Here is a 20,055-nt window from a genome sequence, read left to right as displayed (position 1 = left end):
ATAATACCAAGTCCTGATTTCTTATTTGCACCTGCAAGGCTGAAGCTGCAGGTGTTTATCTGTATAGAAGTCACCAGAAGTCAGTGTAAATCAGGGCAGTTCCCCGAGCAACAAAAATTAATATGTAGGAGAGTTCCAGGCTCAGGTAGTGTTTCTTTCCAATTATATTTACTCATTTTCATGAGGTGTTATTTAATTCCTGAGGTTTCCTGATAAATGGTACAAATGCCGTTCCTTTTTCCAATGCAATTTGTGATTCCGTTATGTGAAAAGACACTATATTAAATAAAAATTAGTCTTAATATTAGGTCCCTCTGTTCTCGAAGCAGGAAGCTCATTGCAAAGCAATTCTCATTTACAGCCATACATCTTTGCTTTGAAAACCCTGATAGCAGAAAAGTGCGCAAAGAAGAAGGAAACTGCTTCAAAATGTCAAACAACATCTGTTTCCCATTTCTGAGAATTACTGAGCGTTCTGCGCCCTTTAACCCTTTAGCCCACATTGTATCTGTCCCTTCATAGTTTATGAGCTTTATCTTCAGAAGTCTTTCAGTAAATGAAACCTGATACAGAGAGTGAATCTCTGCTTAAGGTTCTCTCCAAGGATTAGGGATGAGATTTATTAGAACAACACCACTCACGCTATGATACTTTTAAGGTCGTGTCAACATTTCAATTAGAAACCTGTGCTTCCAGGGGGACAGACACAGTCTGTTTAAAAAATAATAATAATTCTCCAGCTTCAAACTGGGAAAGTGGGATAGTCATTGGAGGATCCATGTTTTGGATGATTGAAATTTTGAAAAGCTTCCCGTGATTGACCTTTCTGAAGGGTAAAGAATTATATCCCACAGACTCTGGGATTTTACACTTCAAGACTGTATCCCACAGTCAAAGCAAAAATGATGATAGATTAAATAATTAGAGCAAAAAATCTAAATATGATCGTTCTGGAAAACTGCAAATGAGTCAGTATTTGAACATTTATTTTGAGGACAAGGCAGAAGGCATTTTGTCACATGCAGTAATAAGTCATTCTTCTAGCTATAACTTTAGGTCAACCAGGCAGTGGTGGTTTCTTCTCAGTGATCTGCAGCAAATCTCTATGCCATCTAAACGAACAGTGACTGAGAGGTCTGACAGAAAAGCGTGAGGGGATCAAGGTCAACCAAAAACAAAGCAGTGAATGTATGAGTTCATCTTTGGTGCCCTTCTCCGGATGCTCTGCACTCTCTGTCTTCCCCTCCTGAAGCCCATGATCCTGAATCATGAATGTAAGAGTTAATCCTTTCGCCTTCCTTACCAACTGACACCATCCTTCAGTCAAAACCAACCTGCTACCCACTTGTTTCATTGAGAGCCACCTATGAAGTTAGAAAGGATCCACTAGGTTTCTACTGATTTGCTGACAGTCACTAAGTCTTAAATGGTTGTCTGTCTCAAAGATGTTTGTGTTTTGTAAGGAGCAAAGCTGGTGGAATTTAGGGCATCTCTACAGGGGCAATGGAAAGGGATTTTTAAGTAAGAAATTTAAAAGCCCTCTTCAGATAGCATCGCATAGGCAACAGTATATTTCTCCTGTAATTAAGAGGTTTAATTAATAGTTCCATTGTTCTATAATGTTCCATTGTTCTATTCTCTAGAGAGAATTGGTCATAAAATATAAGTTCCATGAGAGCAGAGTTTTGTTGTTTTGTTCCCTACAAAACACCCAGCACCTATGACTTAAAACATTGTAGGTTATAAATATCTGGTGAATGAAGGAATATAAAAGTTATTGAACATATCAATACCTCTTTATCAGTTCTGAAGTCTTAGTAATAAGTAACCTGCAAACACATTTCCTCAACGCAGAAAAAATAAATCTATTACTGTAAATAAATGGTTATCTATATATTGGCTTCTAGGGTGGGGTGATACAGAAAAGAATCACATACAAAATGAGTAACTAAGAGAAATATCTAAGAGCAATGTTTGCTCTTTTTTTCTGACTTTTAAATACCACCCAAACCTTTACAATGGAGAGTTTGAAACTGAAAGAGAGATGAACTTTTCTGTCCCACCTCCGTGTCTCCTGTTTCTCAAGTAAGAAAAATACCTCCAAAAGACATTTGTATTTTAAAAATATACACTACTTTGCCCATGGAGCCAACCAGATTGTAAGTGCCTTGAAGGTAGGCAGGAACAATGCCGTATTCATTTTTTTTTATACCCACAAAGTTTCTGGATGGTGGGCGGCACACAGCATGTGTTTCATAGAAATTTGTTAGGTTGGGTAGCTTCTTAAAAATTGAGACTCTCCACTGCAGCAGGTACTTTATCTAAACTGCTCAGGACCATCAGTGTCTGCTTTCAATTTCATCTACTCTCTCTTCCTCTGGCAAGCCTCTGACAGCGTGAGAAGAAGAGATGAAAGGAAATAAGACAAAAAGAGGAAGAGTCTAACTGTAAGGTCTTCTAGGGACTTCAATGCTATGAGTGTCTGAGGAATCTTCAAGTATTGCTTGTCTATATATAATCATGTTTCTACAGCAGAAATATTCCCTTTCTGAAAACAACAATGTATTCCTTTGTGAATAAAGTCTCACGCCATTATTAGCCAAGGAAATCCACTCGGCCACTTAACCACTCTTGGTTGGTCCCTTCCCTTGTACCTTTCAATAGCTATACCAGCTGGTCTCAAAACTATTCCCAGAGCTGACATTTTGTGCTACAGCCATCTTCTGTTATTTCTATGTGGCTTTTCTGGAGAACTAAAAATGCACTCATGTGCTACAGAAATCCTTTCATTCTATTTCAGTTAGCCTACAGAGTTCTAGGCCTTTTCATGGGATCGAAGGGTGCCAATCTCTTGGAAGCTGCAATCTTCTGGTCCATTGGAAAGAGGGAGACCCTGCATAGAATCCAGAATAAATACATAAACAAATGTGTTGTGACCCTAAGTGTTTATGTCCTTAGTCTTAAGAGCAGTTTCTTCAGGAGAATAAGAAAAAGAAAAAAAATCTCTACACACTGGCATAATCATAGTCTGATGTCATTCCAGCAACTTACAACAACAAAGGCATGGCTGTTTTTCTTGTTTGTTTGTTTGTTTAATTAAATTCTTTCAAGCCATGTGGAGCAATACTGCTGGGTAGATCTTGTTAGAAGAGATAATTAAAACACAAACAAACTAGTTCTTTCATTTGCACTAGCAACCACAGCACGTGCTCAGGACGATACCCTCACCAGATCCCCAAGGATCCTTAGTATGCAAACCAAGTCTCCTTTAGAAATAGGTTCAGAGGTTTGTTAGAGAGCTGGAAACCCCTTCACACTGAGAAGGAGATCAGGAAAGTCTGATCTCTGGCAGAGATCCCTGGAAAGAGAGATCTTTCAGGCAGGAGATCTCTGGAAAGTCAGACTCTTCCTGAGACATCGCCCATGGAGCCCAGCAGATGAAATGATGCCTTCACGATAGGCTCTCAACAGACTTAGGGGTCTCAGAAAAAGGGCTTTCTCACTCCGCAGTCTCTTGACTTGAAGTGAGGCAATCAGGAGTCTCTAGGTTTTCCCAAAGAGGATGAAAGTGGAAAAAAGAAATATATTTGTGTATATGTATGTTTCCCAAAATGCCAGTAGATCCTGTGTTCAGATTCCACGTCATGTGATCTGATCTGGAGTGAAACATCAGTCCCACCACACTGTTTATGATGTTTCTAGGGGAATGGTACGTATACTTGGCAACCTTACTAAATGCAGTAAGCTATGTTGACCTGTGTGGATTCTCCGTGACGGCTTTGAGACAACGTAGCTTTTGGAGTGAGATAAACCTAAACTGGAATCCCGTCTTCCTATGTGATCTTGAGAAAGTCATGGTCCTTTCTGAGCATCAATCTTCTCAATCTTGAAATTGGGGAGGATGAGACTTGGACCTGGAACAGGTGTTTGTCGTGCTAATTCCCGAGGCCCGTTAGCATAGCTGTGATGGGCAGTTGTAGGCACGTTTCTTTCTTTTTTTTTAATTAATTTTTGTTGGAGTATAGTTGATTTACACGGTTGTGTTAGTTTCTACTGTGCAGCAAAATGAATCAGCTCTACGTACACACATCTCCTCTCTTCTCTGGATTTCCTTCCCATAGGCACGTTTCAAGATGTCCCACCTGGGGCACAAGCGCTGGTGTCTGCAGCTTTTCTGCCTCTTGGCTTTCTCTGAGGACCTTGGAAAGCACTGTGTACGTGCACCAGCCCAGTCTAAAAGTACGGGGCAATTACCATCCCACCCGGACTCCTCCCTGGCAGTCTTGAACCAGTGGGGCACAGGGGTCACTGCACAAATGCCCAGCCTCCCAGGTCTCTGGTAGGACAGCTCAGAAGTAGTCTTTTATGGCCTTTCTCTTATTCTGTCCCATCCCATACAAGTCCATATTTCAGGGTAGAAGAACCTAAACTAAGACCTTTCTTATTCTTTTTCTCCACATTTGTGGCACAGCTCAAATAAGATAACATATGGAAAGATTTCTTTGTAAACTCTAAGCATATGGGCAAATGTCAGTTACAAATATGAAAATGTTACTCGCCATCATTTTGATCTATGTGTACATTGAAAACATTGAAATTATATTATTATTTTACATATTTCTCCTATTATGAACGTGTTGTATCTGTTAGGTTTATAATAAACGTGTTCAGGAGACGAAAGCTATATGCAGCACTAGGAAAACATAAATAAGTGAGCAACCTTGGTGGAGGGAATTTACCCTCATCCTACCAGATCCCTGTAATTTTACTCTTGTGTGTTCTCTCTTTAGAAAGTCTCTCCTAATCTCATCTTCCCATCTAGTTCCTCCTTACCCTTCAATACTCAGCTCATTCATCCACCCACCCATTCATTCACAGTGTTTATGGGACGTTGCCATAAGCCAAAGTTAAGTTTACTCTAACACCTTCCATCTCAAAAATGCCAAATCCTGATCCCATCTCCTTCTCAGGCTCCTGCCCTGGCTCCCTCCTCCCCTTCACAGCCGAATGTCTCAAAACAGTCCATATAAACTTTCTTAACATGCTCATCTTCCATGCCTCCAGTTAACCTAAAACTTCTCTTGCTAAGGTCATGAATTGTTACTATATTAATAAACTCCAATAGACAATGGTTTTCATTTTACTTGACTTCTCAGCAACTTTTCACACTCTTGGCCCCTTATGATTCGGTTTTATGTGACTTCTACTTCCATGGTTTCCTCTTACATTTGTAGCCAGTAGTAGAATTTTCTTTTCATTTCTAAATTTTTTTATTTTCAGTACCTTGCTAGTTTCTCCTTCCCTAAATCAGTTAGAGCTCTGAGCTACAAGCAGCTATAGCCAAAGATGGATGACAAATAATTCAAATTAAGTATTATGAGTAGCTTGTAGAATCGGAGGGAGGCTCAGAAGTATGGAACTAAGACAAATACCAGAAATCATCCCAAAGGACTGACTGGTTCTTAGAGGCAGGAAACTTTGGCAGGAAAACAAGCACTGGTCACTGTGGCTAGTAGCACAGTGATGGTTTAGGTGCCTGGCAGCCAAAAATAATGGCAATTAGCCATTACTTTTCCACATCAAATCGTGTCTTAAGCTTTCTCTAAATTGACATTTCCTCTGGTGAAATCTCATCAGCTCCCATGACCTCGAAACTCTCTTATGTATCAGTGTCTCTCAAATCTTGACTTCTAACTTGGACCTCTTTTCCGAGGTTCAGATTCATGTATCCAAACACATGCTTGGCAGCTCCATTTATTAGATGTCTTGTATCAATAGTATTTTAAATTTAAGAGATGCAGATCTGAACTCATTCTCTTCATGCCCCTTCTGCCTGTCTTCTTCATCTAAGTAAATAGCAATTCCATCCATACATTTCCTTTTTCCCAAAACCTGGTAGTCATCCCTGACATCTACCTCTTTTTAACTTGCTCATCCAAGTCCCTACCAACTCTTGTCCATTCTGCCTCCAAAATACATTTGCAATTTGCCCCTTTCTCCACTGTCACCATCCTACATTAACCTACCATCTTGTCATCTTCCACAACGGCGATAGCTTCGTAATTGTCTTCTTGCCTCCATTCTTGACACATCCAATTTACCCCATCACAGCAACCGGTATAATTTGATAAAGCTTAAATTGGATGATGTCACTTCCTTAATCAGAATGCTGGAATAGCCTTGCATTTGAAAATAAATTTTCAACATGGCCCTTGGGATCTAGTGCCTGCTGACTGCTCCAAGCTCACCTTGAGCCATTTTTCTTCTATCACCGTTGCTCTGAACTGAACTAAGCTGAGCTTTTAGTGCACTATCCTCAAATTATTTGAGGTCAATATAAAAATCCACTAAAAAATTTCGAGGTACAAAACACAACCTCACTAGTAGACTGAAATGAAAGTAAGTTTGAAGCCAAAATCTGCCATACATACCGTTATTTATTCATTACATTTTTATTTTTATCAGCAAGTGTATTTATTTGCTAGGGCTGCCATAACAAAGTATCACAGACTGGATAAGTTAAATAACAAAAATTTACTTTGTCATGGTTCTGGAGGCTAGAAGTCCAAGATCCAAAAATATTTTTGGAACCTTGAGGACTGAGACGTGCAATGCAGTCTTACTAGGTCTGCATGTAGAGAAGAAAAAGAAAATCCACAAGAGAATCTTCCTGGAGACATTTGAAGTTTCTCTCATTACTTTCCCAGTTATAATAAACAGCTGATAATCTCAAAGTAAACTGCTTCTGATGTCTGTCACTTAATACTAAGCCACTATATTTAGCATTCCTAGATAAATAAATTCATTCCTGGCCAATCCTGGAATTAAAGAACCCAAAAGAGCTTTAGGAAATTCCCCTAGGTAATTGATACTTTTAACGGAGTCAGTCTTGGATTAAATACCTGAAATGAAATGTGGAGATGGGAGGTAACACCTAGGAGCCAACCTTCCATGGCCAAAAAAGAATCATCTGGATGGCTTACTCCCTCAGAAAATCAACTATCAAATATCCTATTCAAACTGCATCTTGAAGCATGAAGATGAAAGCTGAGTATAAACTCACTAAGATGATTTGGAAAGGAGTTACCTTGATGTCTTTAGAGAACCTGACCTTGATTCTGTTTCCTCCTCTGCCTATCAAATGGGAACCTAGTTTTCCTGGTCTTTCCATGAATATATTTTCTCCTTCCCTTGCAGAACAGAGACAGCCAGGATGAGCACCAAATGGTGGGTCAAGTGGGTTTATTTAGTACTTTGTCTTCTCCAGCTGGGGCCGCGCCTTTCAGCCCAGATGTCCTTTGTACGTGGTGCTGTCTGACATTGTTTAACAGGATGATGGCCACACTGACAGTAGACATTCCATGTGGATCAGAAATGTGGAACACAATCATTTCCTAGTCACTTCTACACCATCAGCCTCTGTCAATTATTAAATGCTTATTTCAATGATACCCCACAATAAAGCAAAAAAGTTTTAAGTTTTCTGTTCTCAAAAAAGTATCTGTGCAGAAGATCTAGATTTTGAGAAAACTATATTCATGCAAATCTGTTCTGCTCAAATTTAAGGAATCAGGCTCAAAAATCATATTTCTGTATCATAAAAGCTTTGGTCAGGCCTTACTTTTATTTGTTACTTAAGCAAATAGCATGGCCTTGAGAATAGAAAAGCTAACATATACATTAATATTAGTGACACACAGCAATCTGAGACTAAGCTGTCACAACTGTGGTTGGATTCAGTAAGACCAAGATGATCCAATCTGCTCATTTGTTATCTGCTTTTCACTGAATGTTTGTATTGCCCTGAACTTTATATGTTGAAATCCTAACCCCCAGTGTGATGGCTGGTAGGTGTGATGGTTGGGAGGTGATGAGGTCATGCGGGTGGAGCCCTTGTGAATGCGACTAGTGCCCTCATAAAAGGGACCCCAGGGAGCTCCCTCCCAACCTTCCACCATGTGAGGACACAGCAAGAACATGGCTGTCTATGAACCAGGAGGTGGGTCCTCACCAGACACAGAATCTGCCGGTGCCTTGACCTTGGACTTCCCAGCCTCCAGACTGTGAGAAATAAATACTTGTTGTTTAAACTACTCAGTCAATGATATTGTTATGACAACCCAAACAGACAAAGACAAAATCGTGTTGCAGGTCTTATGCTTCTAGGTGTCTACTAGGCACTTTGAACACATTTAAACTAGTCCCAAGTTAGATCACTTAGTTTTTCAGTCAAGTTTGATTTGACTGTAGCTGAATGGAAATTATTCCTTATTTACCCAAATCATCATTTCTAATAAAATTCATAATTTCACTTTTCTGTACACTTCATTAAGCAAATTGAGGCAACAACCCACTTAGAAATAACATCATAGGACTCTAAGTGATAAGACCAGTCTATTCCAAAAGAAAAATATAAAAGTTATTTTCCTCCAGGTCCCAAGATCTTTTCCTTATGCTTTTAACCCAAATGAGTCCTAGTTTCCATTCCAGCACCCAAGTCACCCCCTCACACCTTCCCGCCCCTGCCCCACTTCACCCTCTGATGCTTTCATATTATTCCAACCGTTTCCACTCATAAGGAAAGAAAACAATTTAACAATCCAAGGTTATTTCAGACTAAGATGAAGGTATCTGTGCTTTAATACATCACTTCCTCTAGAATGTTTGGAGTTTAAAACATCTTGGAACCCGCTGACCACCTCTTGGTGGAGAGTGGAGAAGATATACAGATACACAAATACCCCACTGTGTGACAGACACTCGTAGAGCTGTTTTCACAAGGATTGTTTCATCTAATCCTCACAACAACCTTTTTCTGTAAGCCTAAAATATCCCTTTTTAGAGGTTAAATAAATCCCCTAAGATCGCAAAGCTAATAAATGCTAGTTTCAGGATTCCAGCCCAAGTCTGTCTGACTCTTTCTCTACAGCTTATGGGCTTTTCACTCTGCCAAACCCAACCCAAATGAACCTCCAGTGGGACATTTTAGTGCTGGGGGATTTTAACACTGGCTCATGAAGGTGAGTGATATCGTTGATCAATAAAGCCCCTCAAGTAGCAGGAAGTAACCACATACTCCATCTCTGTGTCAGATTTTCTTTCCCTACCTGTGTTTTTTTTCTTTGCCACATTCTAGCTTCAATGCCGCTCCATTCCAAACTAGCCTTGCATTTTTAAAAAATCAGTTATTATTCATTCAGTTTTTAGACTGAAAATCCTCTAAGGACCTCAAGGCACCGTATAGAAAAATATTGCATAATGAATGATAAACATTGGGATTACCAGGAGGATACAACTGAGAACTCTGCATCCTTACTTTTTTCTAGTTCTGGGGAAAGTGGAAGTTTTTATCAAATTGAAATGGGCTCTTTACCCCATACCTCTAGCCAGTCTTCTCCCTCTTGCTGAATATGAAGCCTTGATTAGACAGATTTTCTCATTTGATCCTCACCACCATATTCCTAAAATGTAGATATATTGCTTCACCAACATCCAGCAAATACTCCCTCCCCAAATCATCAGTCTTCACTGCCTCTCCAGAATGATTTAAATCATCAAGGAAACAAGACCTAAGACCTCCAGCAGACATTTCCAATTAATGCATCCAGTTGAGCATGAGCCATCTGATGCAGTCTATCTATGGCCTCGATGACTCTAGCTCCACTGGAGGCAGAGGGAGAAGTGAGATGACAGACAATGGGAGGCGGTATGTACAGACATGGGCAAGAAGATGAGCAAAGAGGTCAACAGGGACTGTCCTTCTAAGGCTTCTCCAGGTACCAGGTGTTATGGTTGATCTGTGTCCCTCCCTCCCCAGAAAAAAGATATCTTAAAGTCCTAACTCCTAGGGCTTCCCTGGTGGCGCGGTGGTTGAGAGTCCGTCTGCCGATGCAGGGGACACGGGTTCGTGCCCCGGTCCAGGAGGATCCCACATACAGCGGAGCGGATGGGCCCATGAGCCATGGCCGCTGAGCCTGCGGGTCCGGAGCCTGTGCTCCGCAACGGGAGAGGCCACAACAGTGAGAGGCCCGCGTACCGCAAAAAAAAAAAAAAAAAAAAAAAAAAAAAAAAAAAGTCCTAACCCCTGGAATCTCAGAGAGTAGAGAGGGTCTTTACATGGGTCGTCAAGTTAAAGTGAGGTCATTAAGGACAGCCCTAATCCAATATGACTAGTGTCCTTCTATAAAGGGAAAGTGTGGACACAAAGGCAGACAGGCATGGAGGGAAGACAATGTGAAGAGACACTGGAGAAGACAGCCGTCTACAAGCCAAGGAGAAAGGCCTGGAAGCCATCTTTCCCTCACAGCCCTGCTCTGAAGGAGCCAACCCCTGCTGGCAGCTTCATGTTGGACTTCCAGCCTCCAGAACTGTGAGACAGGACATTTCTGTTGTTTAAACCACTCAGTCTGAGCTATTTTGTTATGGCAGCTTCAGCAAACCAATGCACTGGCCTAGGTAGGGCTCTGTGGAATCTCCACGTTGCTTTCTCATCTGTGTGGGTCTCCATCTCATCTTTCCCTGCTTCTGTCATAAAGAAACACACGATTTGGGTGCACGTATCCTTTTGGACCAGGTTCTTCTCTGGGCACACGCCCAGGAGTGGGATTGCAGGATCATATGGTAGCTCTATTTTTAGCTTCTTAAAGAACCTCCATACTGTTCTCCACAGTGGCTGCAGCAACATGGATGGACCTCAAGTTTGTCATACTGAGTGAAGTAAGTCAGACAGAGAAAGAGAAATATTGTATGATATCGCTTACACGTGGAATCTAAAAAAAACAAAAAAATGCTACAAATGAACTTATTTACAAAACAGAAACAGACTCGCAGACTTAGAGAAGGAACTTATGGTTACCAGGGGAGAAGGGAAGGGGAAGGGATAGTTAGGGAGTTTGGGACTGACATGTACACACGGCTATATTTAAAATGGATAACCAACCAGGACCTACTGTATAGCACAGAGAGCTCTGCTCAATATTCTGTAACAACCTAGTTGGGAAAAGAATTTGAAGAAGAATAGATACATGTATATGTATAACTGAATCACTTTGTTGTACACCTGAAACTAACACAACATTGTTAATCAACTACACTCCAACATAAAACAAAAATTTTTTTTAAAAAAAGAAACACATGATTGCATTTAGAGCTCACCTGGCTCATCCGGTATAAACTCCTCCTCTCAAGATCCTTCACTTAATCACATCTTTTGCAATAGAAGGTCACATTCATTCTTTGGCCATGTTCACAGGTTCCAGGGATCAGGAAGTAAATACATGGGCTGGGGGGAAGCTTTTTCTTTTTTTTCTGCCTAACCACAGGCCCAAACCACAAAGCCACTTAGGTTTACGTTTGGAAGCCTGTCTCTTAGAGATCACCACCGCTCCCTAACGAGGAATACTCATTTCAATTCAAGTCCCAGACCCCACATAAAACTGATCTAAGCCTGTGAGATTAAGATTTAAATGTTGACTTGAGTCATAACCTACCTTTTCTCCCCTCTATTTATAACACCTAGGCAGCGAGTTATCAAAACGTGAAAAAGTTGGTTCTCAATCATTCTCAGCTCTGATAAGAGTAAAAAGAGAAACCGTTTTCGACCCTCATTTATACTTTTTATTCCAGGACCCAGGGTCCTAGTCAGGTATACGAAAGCGACTATAAAAGCCCCCCACTCTCTTAATCTCAGAAAATGTGTGCAAAGCTGTGTGTTTTTCTCCTCGGTTGTCAGAATTATAACAGCTCCACATATGCATGCAGTTTTTACATCTCCACAGCCTGGAGAGCTTTAACGTTCTCTAAGAACGTATATGAGTACAAACTTTTCTCTCTTTTACTATTTCTTTCTTGGCCTCAACCACCCAAATCCTTTTCTCTCTAGGATCACATAGCACAGAAGAATAAACTGAAGGTGAGTTAGAACTCCTAAAAGTACTCTGGAAAAAAATAGAAATAACGATAAATTTTATAATTTCCCAAAAGGGGATTTGGGGGGAATTTGTAGTTAATTGGCCTAATAGTTGGATAAAGGAAAGATCTGGGGTTGAGCATCATTTAGGACTTGCCAAAGACTAGATGTATAATGATGTTTTAAGTATTTTATAAATATATAAAATATTTAGAAGTGCTGTTTGAGATGGGGAATTATTTGCTACACTTCGAGTAGTGAGGCTTTAGAAATTCAGTGATGCTTGACCCTAGCTGTACATTAAAATCTTCTTAAAAAAAACCCAAAATACCAATGCCTGGGCCACACCCCCAAAACCCCCAAATTGGAATTTCTCCTGAGATTCTAAATGCAGAGCTAATGTTGAGAATCACAAGAGTGGAGGCTTGTTTTACTGATGGGGAATCAAAACCCACAGAGCGAGGTGGCCTGCCTACTAGCTGCCTGTGTGTGATCAGGAACACAAAAAGAAAAGTCTGGAAATAGGGAGCAAGAAATAGTAAGAAACTTGAAATGATTGTAAAGGGAAGCAAGGGGAGTTGCCCGCAGCAGAAGAAATGCGGTAACGGCTGCCAGGGATGAGGATGGAGAAAAGATGGTGGTGGTGAGGTCCCCCATAAAAATGTAAATCCTACTTAACCCTTTATCACCCCGCTGTGAGTACACCAGGGCACTTTGGAAAAATATATCTGCGGAACTTCTTACTAAAAGTTTAAAGTTTGGGGGAAGCCGGGCAGAAGAGCAAACTCTGAAATTCCAGAACTGGACAGTTAAGAAAATCCCGCAGAGGTAAAAGTGAGGGATTAGCCATAGATAGTAGTTTCACCAAGTTCACCACGTTTGTGTAAGATTCTGTTGTCCGTTGGCTATACTCTTACAAGAGTTGGTGAGTTGAAATTTGCTGTTACAACAAATTTGCTACCATCATTTTCTATACATTTACTGTCATCAATCCTGCCAATAAAAGAAACTAAAACTTATTCCAGGCTAATTAACAGCAATTTTGTTAGGTGACGTTTTTGCCTCAGATGTAGCAGATCGCCTGGATATTACTGATTAATATCAAAAAGAAAACCCTGTAAACTCCAGTGTCTATTTCTTTTCCCAGGTTCCTCCCCCTGACCTATGATTCCCACGAATTCTTATCCAAGGTTTTGATGTGCTAATTTGCTCATCTGTACACACCAGCCTTGCTTGGTTTAATGAATAAATATTTAGTTTTGACAAAGGCAGGGTAAACAGAAATCTAATTCATGAATTTGATCATTGTTTATCCCCCCACAGTGACCCTCACTTGAAATTGGCCTTGAGTCTTATCAGCCTGCTCCTTTTTATGCCTTTGCATTTCATTTGCATATCAAATATATCATTTTAAACAGGCTCCGCACAGCCTTGCTTGCAGGCGGTTACAGAACCAGTTGCCCACTGGAGCTGCAGAGAAACATCTGTAAACCCACTGTGATTAAGGGAGAAGAATGGGGGACAGGGGATTATCCTCGTCTCCTATTCAGATTCGCTCCTCCAGAAATCAAGATCTTTCCTGTGTCCTGGTTTCATGGGTTTAATTGATTGATTGATTCAATCTTTAATGTAAGTGTTTACTCTCCTGAAATTAGAATGACAACACAGGATTCTCCAACATTGAAACTTTGAGTTTCCTGTATCACCAAAACCTCACTTGACCACTAAGGATCCTCAACAGATTCTCAAGTGACTCCACTGAAATGCATTATCGTTACAGAGAATTAGGGTGCACTGGAAAATTGGCTTCAATGTATCGTCCTTCCCTTGAAATAATTTCTCCCTAAATTAAGGACAGGCAGATGGTGGCTACCGATTCAAATCAAGTTCCACTGTTCTTTAATATTCGGGAATTTAGATTTCCAGTATTATGAGAGCTACCGTCATTCTATTCATATCACTTTGTAATTTGTCCTGCCTGCATTTACCAATCCACCCCCTACTCAGAATTCACCTTTTATCGTTAAAATGACAATGACATCCTTTGTTTGCTAGATAGTCTAGTGTCATATTCAAACGTCTGGTCAGGTTAAAAATATTTCAGAGATTTTAGAATCATGTTTCAAAGCTGTTTCATTTGTATGATCCACTTCTCTAAAGAGCACTTTAGAGATGTGATCTCTAGGCACTTGAGAGTAGGATAGCCAACCAAGTTCCAGCCCTGAGCCTGATGTCTGACTTTTACGAGCTCCAGAAGCAGGAATGAGAGGAAAATCACACCATCATAAGCTGCTGCGGTGATTATGCACCTTGAAGTAACACTGCCTGCTTTTTAAAAAACTAAGATATTATGATGTAAAGCTATATGTCCGTTCAAGTCAATGTACCAAATAAATGAGGCAGGAATATTGGAAAATAATACTATGGTTCCTTACCTAGGGCACCATTACATGGTGTATCGTGGCCAGAGCGCTGGATCTGAAAGCAAAGGCCTGAGTCTTACCCCATCTCTGTCTGCGATGAGAGCAAGTTCCATCCTACCGGTGCATGTCCACGTCCCCATCCAAGAAAGGAGACAGTTGGATTGTATTCATAGGTATTAAACTGTGCACCTCAGAAGTGTTATTAAGTGTTTCTTGAAAGACTTGTGCGGTCAAATAATTTGGGGGTATCACTGAATTTCACACGCACGCACAGAGCACATTCTTGGAGATTTGCAATATGCATTCGTGTATCAAATGCCTCCTTGAGACACTCTGAAAAACGTTTACAACAAATAAATTGATTTAGTAATGTTTCCCAAACATATTTCCCCAAGAATACTATGTGTGTTCAAATAGTTCAGGTAGCGCTGGACAAAAGTTTTCAAAGGGCCTTCCAACTACCATCAGGCCCGCCCCGTCAGGTGAGCCAGGCTTGTTACTGGTGTCAGAGGCTAGTGGCTAAATCTGGGGCCTAAGAAACAGACGACCTGGGCTCAGACCCATAGCTTCTCTGCTTCCTTGCTTTGTGACCTCAGTTCTGTTATTTAACTTCTCTGTACTTGGTTCCTTCACTGTAAAACTGAGATAATAATATCATCTGTTTCTTAGGGTCGTTATGAGGATTGAATGAGTTAACAAAATATATCAAACTCTTAGCAGATTACCTAAGCCCTAGTAAGTGCTATAGACGTGTTAGCCTTGTTGTTCAATATCATAAACCCTTGTCAGATGCAATGATCTAAGAGAAGGAAGATTAGGTGAAGGAAATTGATGTTTACAGAGCATCTACTGTATGTCCGTGATGTACATACGTAATCTCATAAACCGTCATAATAAAACTGAGATCAAAATATAATTATTTCATTTTACAGTGAGTAAAATAAAACTCTGAGACGCTAAGGAATTTGCCTTTTATTACCCAGATATTAAGATGAAAAAATAACCCCCAAATTCAGGTATCCCTGACTTCAAAACTCAAGTTCTTTCCACCACATTATACTGCAATAAAGGGTGAAAAGGAATAAACTTTCTATCATTTAATAGATGAAGAAATAAGGTAGACAAACTAAAATAGATCCTAAGATCATGAGGTAAGATTCAAATTGAAAAACTATCCATATTCTGTCAACCAGCCCTATAACGTATTCATTACTGGACCCTAAAAGTAGAAGGAACTGTGAAAAGGAAAGAAGGAACTATCTCTAATTTTGATCTGGTTACAATTTTTTTAATTAAGGATACTTTATCTCTTAATTCAGTACCTACTGTATGGATTATGTCCCGTTTTAGCAGAGATTTGGCTCTCCCCTACCCAACTCAGATTATGTTTTTAGAGACGCATAGGTTTGAAGTAGACATTTAAAGGTCAAATTAATTCTACTGCCTCCAGAAAGGATTGGATCAAAATAATTCTCAAACGATAATCCTTCACCCTATTCTACTTTTACATATTCAGAGAGGAAAATTCTGTGACTTTGATTTAAAAAAATCAAATATTAATAATATATTTAAAATTTCATAACATGCAAAGACCTTTGAGACATTTGTGAAAATAAAAACACATTCATCAAAAAAAATGAGAAAAATAAAATAAGAAGATGAATTGATTTTCCTTGATGGAGTACAGTATTGTGCATTAAGAACTGAAATTCAGGACGCAGGGCTTGGGGAAGTAATTTATTGGATATTAATCTTCCCTTTTCGCCAGCAAGGCACAACTTTACTTAGATATGTCTGTTGCATCCAAAGTTTTAAAATATGGGTCAAGAATATAGCTGTGCCACGTATCCCAGACTGCTATTCTGCTTGGTTCATCTAATCACTAAAACTGGTTTTTTTATAGCAATGTCAAAGATGATAGAGCTTAGGGACTTCCCTGGTGGCACAGTGGTTAAGAATCCACCTGCCAGTGCAGGGGACACGGGTTCGAGCCCTGGTCTGGGAAGATCCCACATGTCACAGAGCACCTAAGCCCGTGAGCCACAACTACTGAGCCCGCAAGCCACAACTACTGAGGCCCTCGTGCCTAGAGCCCATGGTCTGCAACAAGAGAGGCCACCGCAATGAGAAGCCCGCACCCCACAGCGAAGAGTAGCCCCTGCTTGCCGCAAGTAGAGAAAGCCCACGTGCAGCAACAAAGACCCAATGCAGCCAAAAATAAATTTAAATAAATAAATAAATAAATATTTTTAAAAAAAGATGATAGAGCTTAGAGAGATTTCTATGCAAGTTTAAAAGGTCAGACAGGTGGGGCTTAGCCTGCAGTGTACTTAGGTGGAACTGCCAGCTGGTTGGGTTCCATCGTCAGAGCCTGTCCTGGGACCACAGGGCATCTGATTGAATAGGCAATACAGTGTTGGGGGGTGGGGTGGGGGGGTATATCTCAGCATCTGAAAATCTGAAATTCTCCACTTAGTGAGTGAGAGAAGGGATGAGGATAGGTACTCTGATGTGGAGGAGAGACAAAGTCTCTGTCTTTGGTAGTTGATGATGATGATGAGAAATTCACACAGTGGTTGACCTAGGACTTACTTTAACCTACGTAGCAGATAGACCGGCTATCTATCTGCATGACATAACTAGTACCTCTCTCCAACAATTTGAATTTGCAGGAGTACAGCTTCATGAGGGTATTCTTTGCCAGTCTTATTCCATCCCCTTTCTTTGCTTTCAGATATAAATTCACTGGAATGAGTGAGTTTTCCCTTGGAATTGCAGAATGCCGCGCCAACCTCAAAAAATGAAAATGTTTTGCTCAAATTTGTCCTTTGGATGTTATTTCCCCATTCTCAGAGAACCAGTACATGTTGAGGCTTTTTCCTTCAGGACTAAAAGAGATAAACATCGATATTGGTCCCTGTGGGTGTGGCAGAAGCTACCTTACCAGAATGTAAAAAAATAAATGGAAAATTCCTAAGATCTTAAGATTTTTGTGATGCAAATGCAAAAGAATTCTTAGCCCTGGCAATTCCTGCCTTTCTACCTAAGGTTATAATTAAAGGCAATGTAAAACAAAGTGGTGGTTGTTGGGAGAACAATTTACAAGGACATTCTGTAATCTTGTTGACTTTATATAACGTCAGGATCTTTCCAAAAGCTGACCTTCAAAGGTACAATTGAATGAGAGCAAAGGGAACTGGAGTTCTGCTTGAATTTCCCCACGAGCTTATTGCTTACCAGCCTTATCTATGGTGTAAAATGGCCAAATCCATCATTGGAGAGAAATACTCCTTATTTGTCTGAGCAAGGACTATCTCATATTTACAAATTGCCAAACAGAAATGACCATTATGAATCTCTCACGAGCACTGTAGAGGAGGATAAGCCAAGAGCATTTATTTCCTAGGCTCTATTCTTTAAGAAAATCTAGCGTTGCTTGTTTTGTTTGTTGTCATAATCTGAGGTCCCGAAACACCCGTTGTGCCCCTAAGATTGTTCACTTCACTTTTTTCAACTTTGAACATTCTAATAAGATTCCTAAGCATAAACCCTTCTACTCTTAGGATACTACTTCCATTTAAGGAGAATCCCTGACTCCTCTTACTAAAATGAAATTTTATGCAGAAAATTGAATGCAGAAGCCATTCAGAAAGTGACAGTCTTAAAGGAAGCCTCATGTGTTAATATAATCTTCTATGTGTGTGTACAAGAACCAGACTTTTGAGAGGCTTGTCAGTTAAATTGTGCCATTTCAGAGACCAGAAAAAAAAATTCACTTTCCCTAAATAACTTTCCAGTTTCACAAATACTTATGCAATAGAGAAGTTTCTAGAAGCCCCCTTTCACAGGTAAATATGTTTCTACCCAAGAGATACTACTCGTTAGCCCAGGTTAGTTCATCAGATTAGCAGAGCATAGCCCTGAGGAAAAGAAACACAGGACAGGTAAATGTAACAGGGCTCCTCTCCTCAGGGAATGGGGAAGGCAGACCAAAAGCATTCTTCTAGGCTGGAAGCTATCGGTCCAGAAATCCAAGTCACCAGAGAATCACATGGCTGTCAGGCTCTCTTTCCCAGCTGCTAGCCCTAGGCTCACTCTGAAGCTAGGGACCTGAGTCTAGCGTCCAAAAGCCAGACTCTACCGGTGAATTTTGGTTCTACCCTTCATAAATTAACCTTTCTGTGCCTCAGTTTCCTCACTTATGAAATGGGAATAACAAGAGTAACTACTTCATAAGACTGTTGAATTAAAAATTGATTTAATTAAATAAATTGTCCTATGTGAAGCACTTAGAATAGTGCATGACAAATAGTGTTATCTGTAAATAGCATCAAGAATCAATAACTGGCCCCCATTTTTGTAACCATACACACACATAAACACACACACACACAAAATCTATAGAAAAGGGTTGGAAGAATATACAATGAATGTGAATGGTTCAATGGAAATTATGACTGATCCTTTTAATTTGTTTCCCTTTTGTATTTTCTAAATTCCCTACAATAAATATGATTAGCTTGACTGTAAAAATCTAGAAAAGACTAATTAATGCTTAATGTGAAAGGATGATCATTTGTATTTTATTTACAATAACAAAAAATTGGAAACAGAAAAGAGTGTCCATAAATAGGGATTAGTTCAACAAAGTATGTTTCATCCATATATTACACTTATGCACCTACAATTTTAAAATGTAATGTTGAAGAATGTTTATTGGCATAAGAAAATAAGATAAACTGCATGAAAAATTAAGTAACAACACTGAATAAAAATCAATTCCTCTTTTATTAAAAATAAAGTAAATATAGTTTTATTTGACCATAAATAACAAAATGTATATATTCCCAAAAAGCTCACAGTGATTAGCCTTGCATCACAGAATGGCAGGGACTCAATTTTCTTTGTATATTTTTATAAATTTTCCAAATCTTCAATAACAAACACATAATGCTTTCAAAACAGAAGAAAACAGTAACTGTTTTAAAGTAAATAAAGATTAATTATCAAAATTCTAGTCCAAAAATAGAGAAGTAGAGATTCAGGCAAGGAATTAATTTAGTAGGAAAAAAAAAGAAAAGAAAGTGGTTGATCTCGTTGTTCTCCTCTGCACGTAGATGGCACTGATCAATTCCCAGATTGTATGGGTAAGGACTGGGAAAGTGTTAGAACTAAGAATGAAAACTTTTGGAAGACAATTCAAGATGCTGAATAAGAGATTAGAGCTGAGCCATGAGTTCCAGGCAAGAGTGTCCCCACATCTGTCCAGCATGAGTGTGGAAGAGCCAAGGCAAATTCCATCCACTACCAGATTCTACCAATAGCCAACCCAATGCACACTCTCAAAACCAAAGGACCCAATGACTCTTCCTACTGTTAGAATTTCTGTGGAAGTTAAAGAGTGAAATGAGAGAAAAATAAATATGAGTAACCTCATTTAGTAAGTAAGGAAAGGAAGACCCGGTCAAAGTAAAGACAGTAAGTCGCTCGAGTCCTGAATGAAACCCAGCCGAGATGATCTTGGTGACTTCGGGGGGGCGGGGTAAGATCAAACCACCATCCTTTTTGACCCTACTTCTCCATCCTAATAAATGTGTAGGTATTAAAATAATCGAAACAGAATGTGTTAATTTACCAAGAGAGAGTAGGATTTTTAAAATAGTGCTGAGTTTACAGGAAAACCTTAATGCCATGAAACAAATTGTTAATGATGGCATCCTACAA

The sequence above is a fragment of the Tursiops truncatus genome, chromosome 2 (assembly GCF_011762595.2).
Source record: "Tursiops truncatus isolate mTurTru1 chromosome 2, mTurTru1.mat.Y, whole genome shotgun sequence".
Taxonomy (NCBI): Eukaryota; Metazoa; Chordata; class Mammalia; order Artiodactyla; family Delphinidae; genus Tursiops; species Tursiops truncatus.
Note: the sequence above shows the minus strand (reverse complement) of the source record.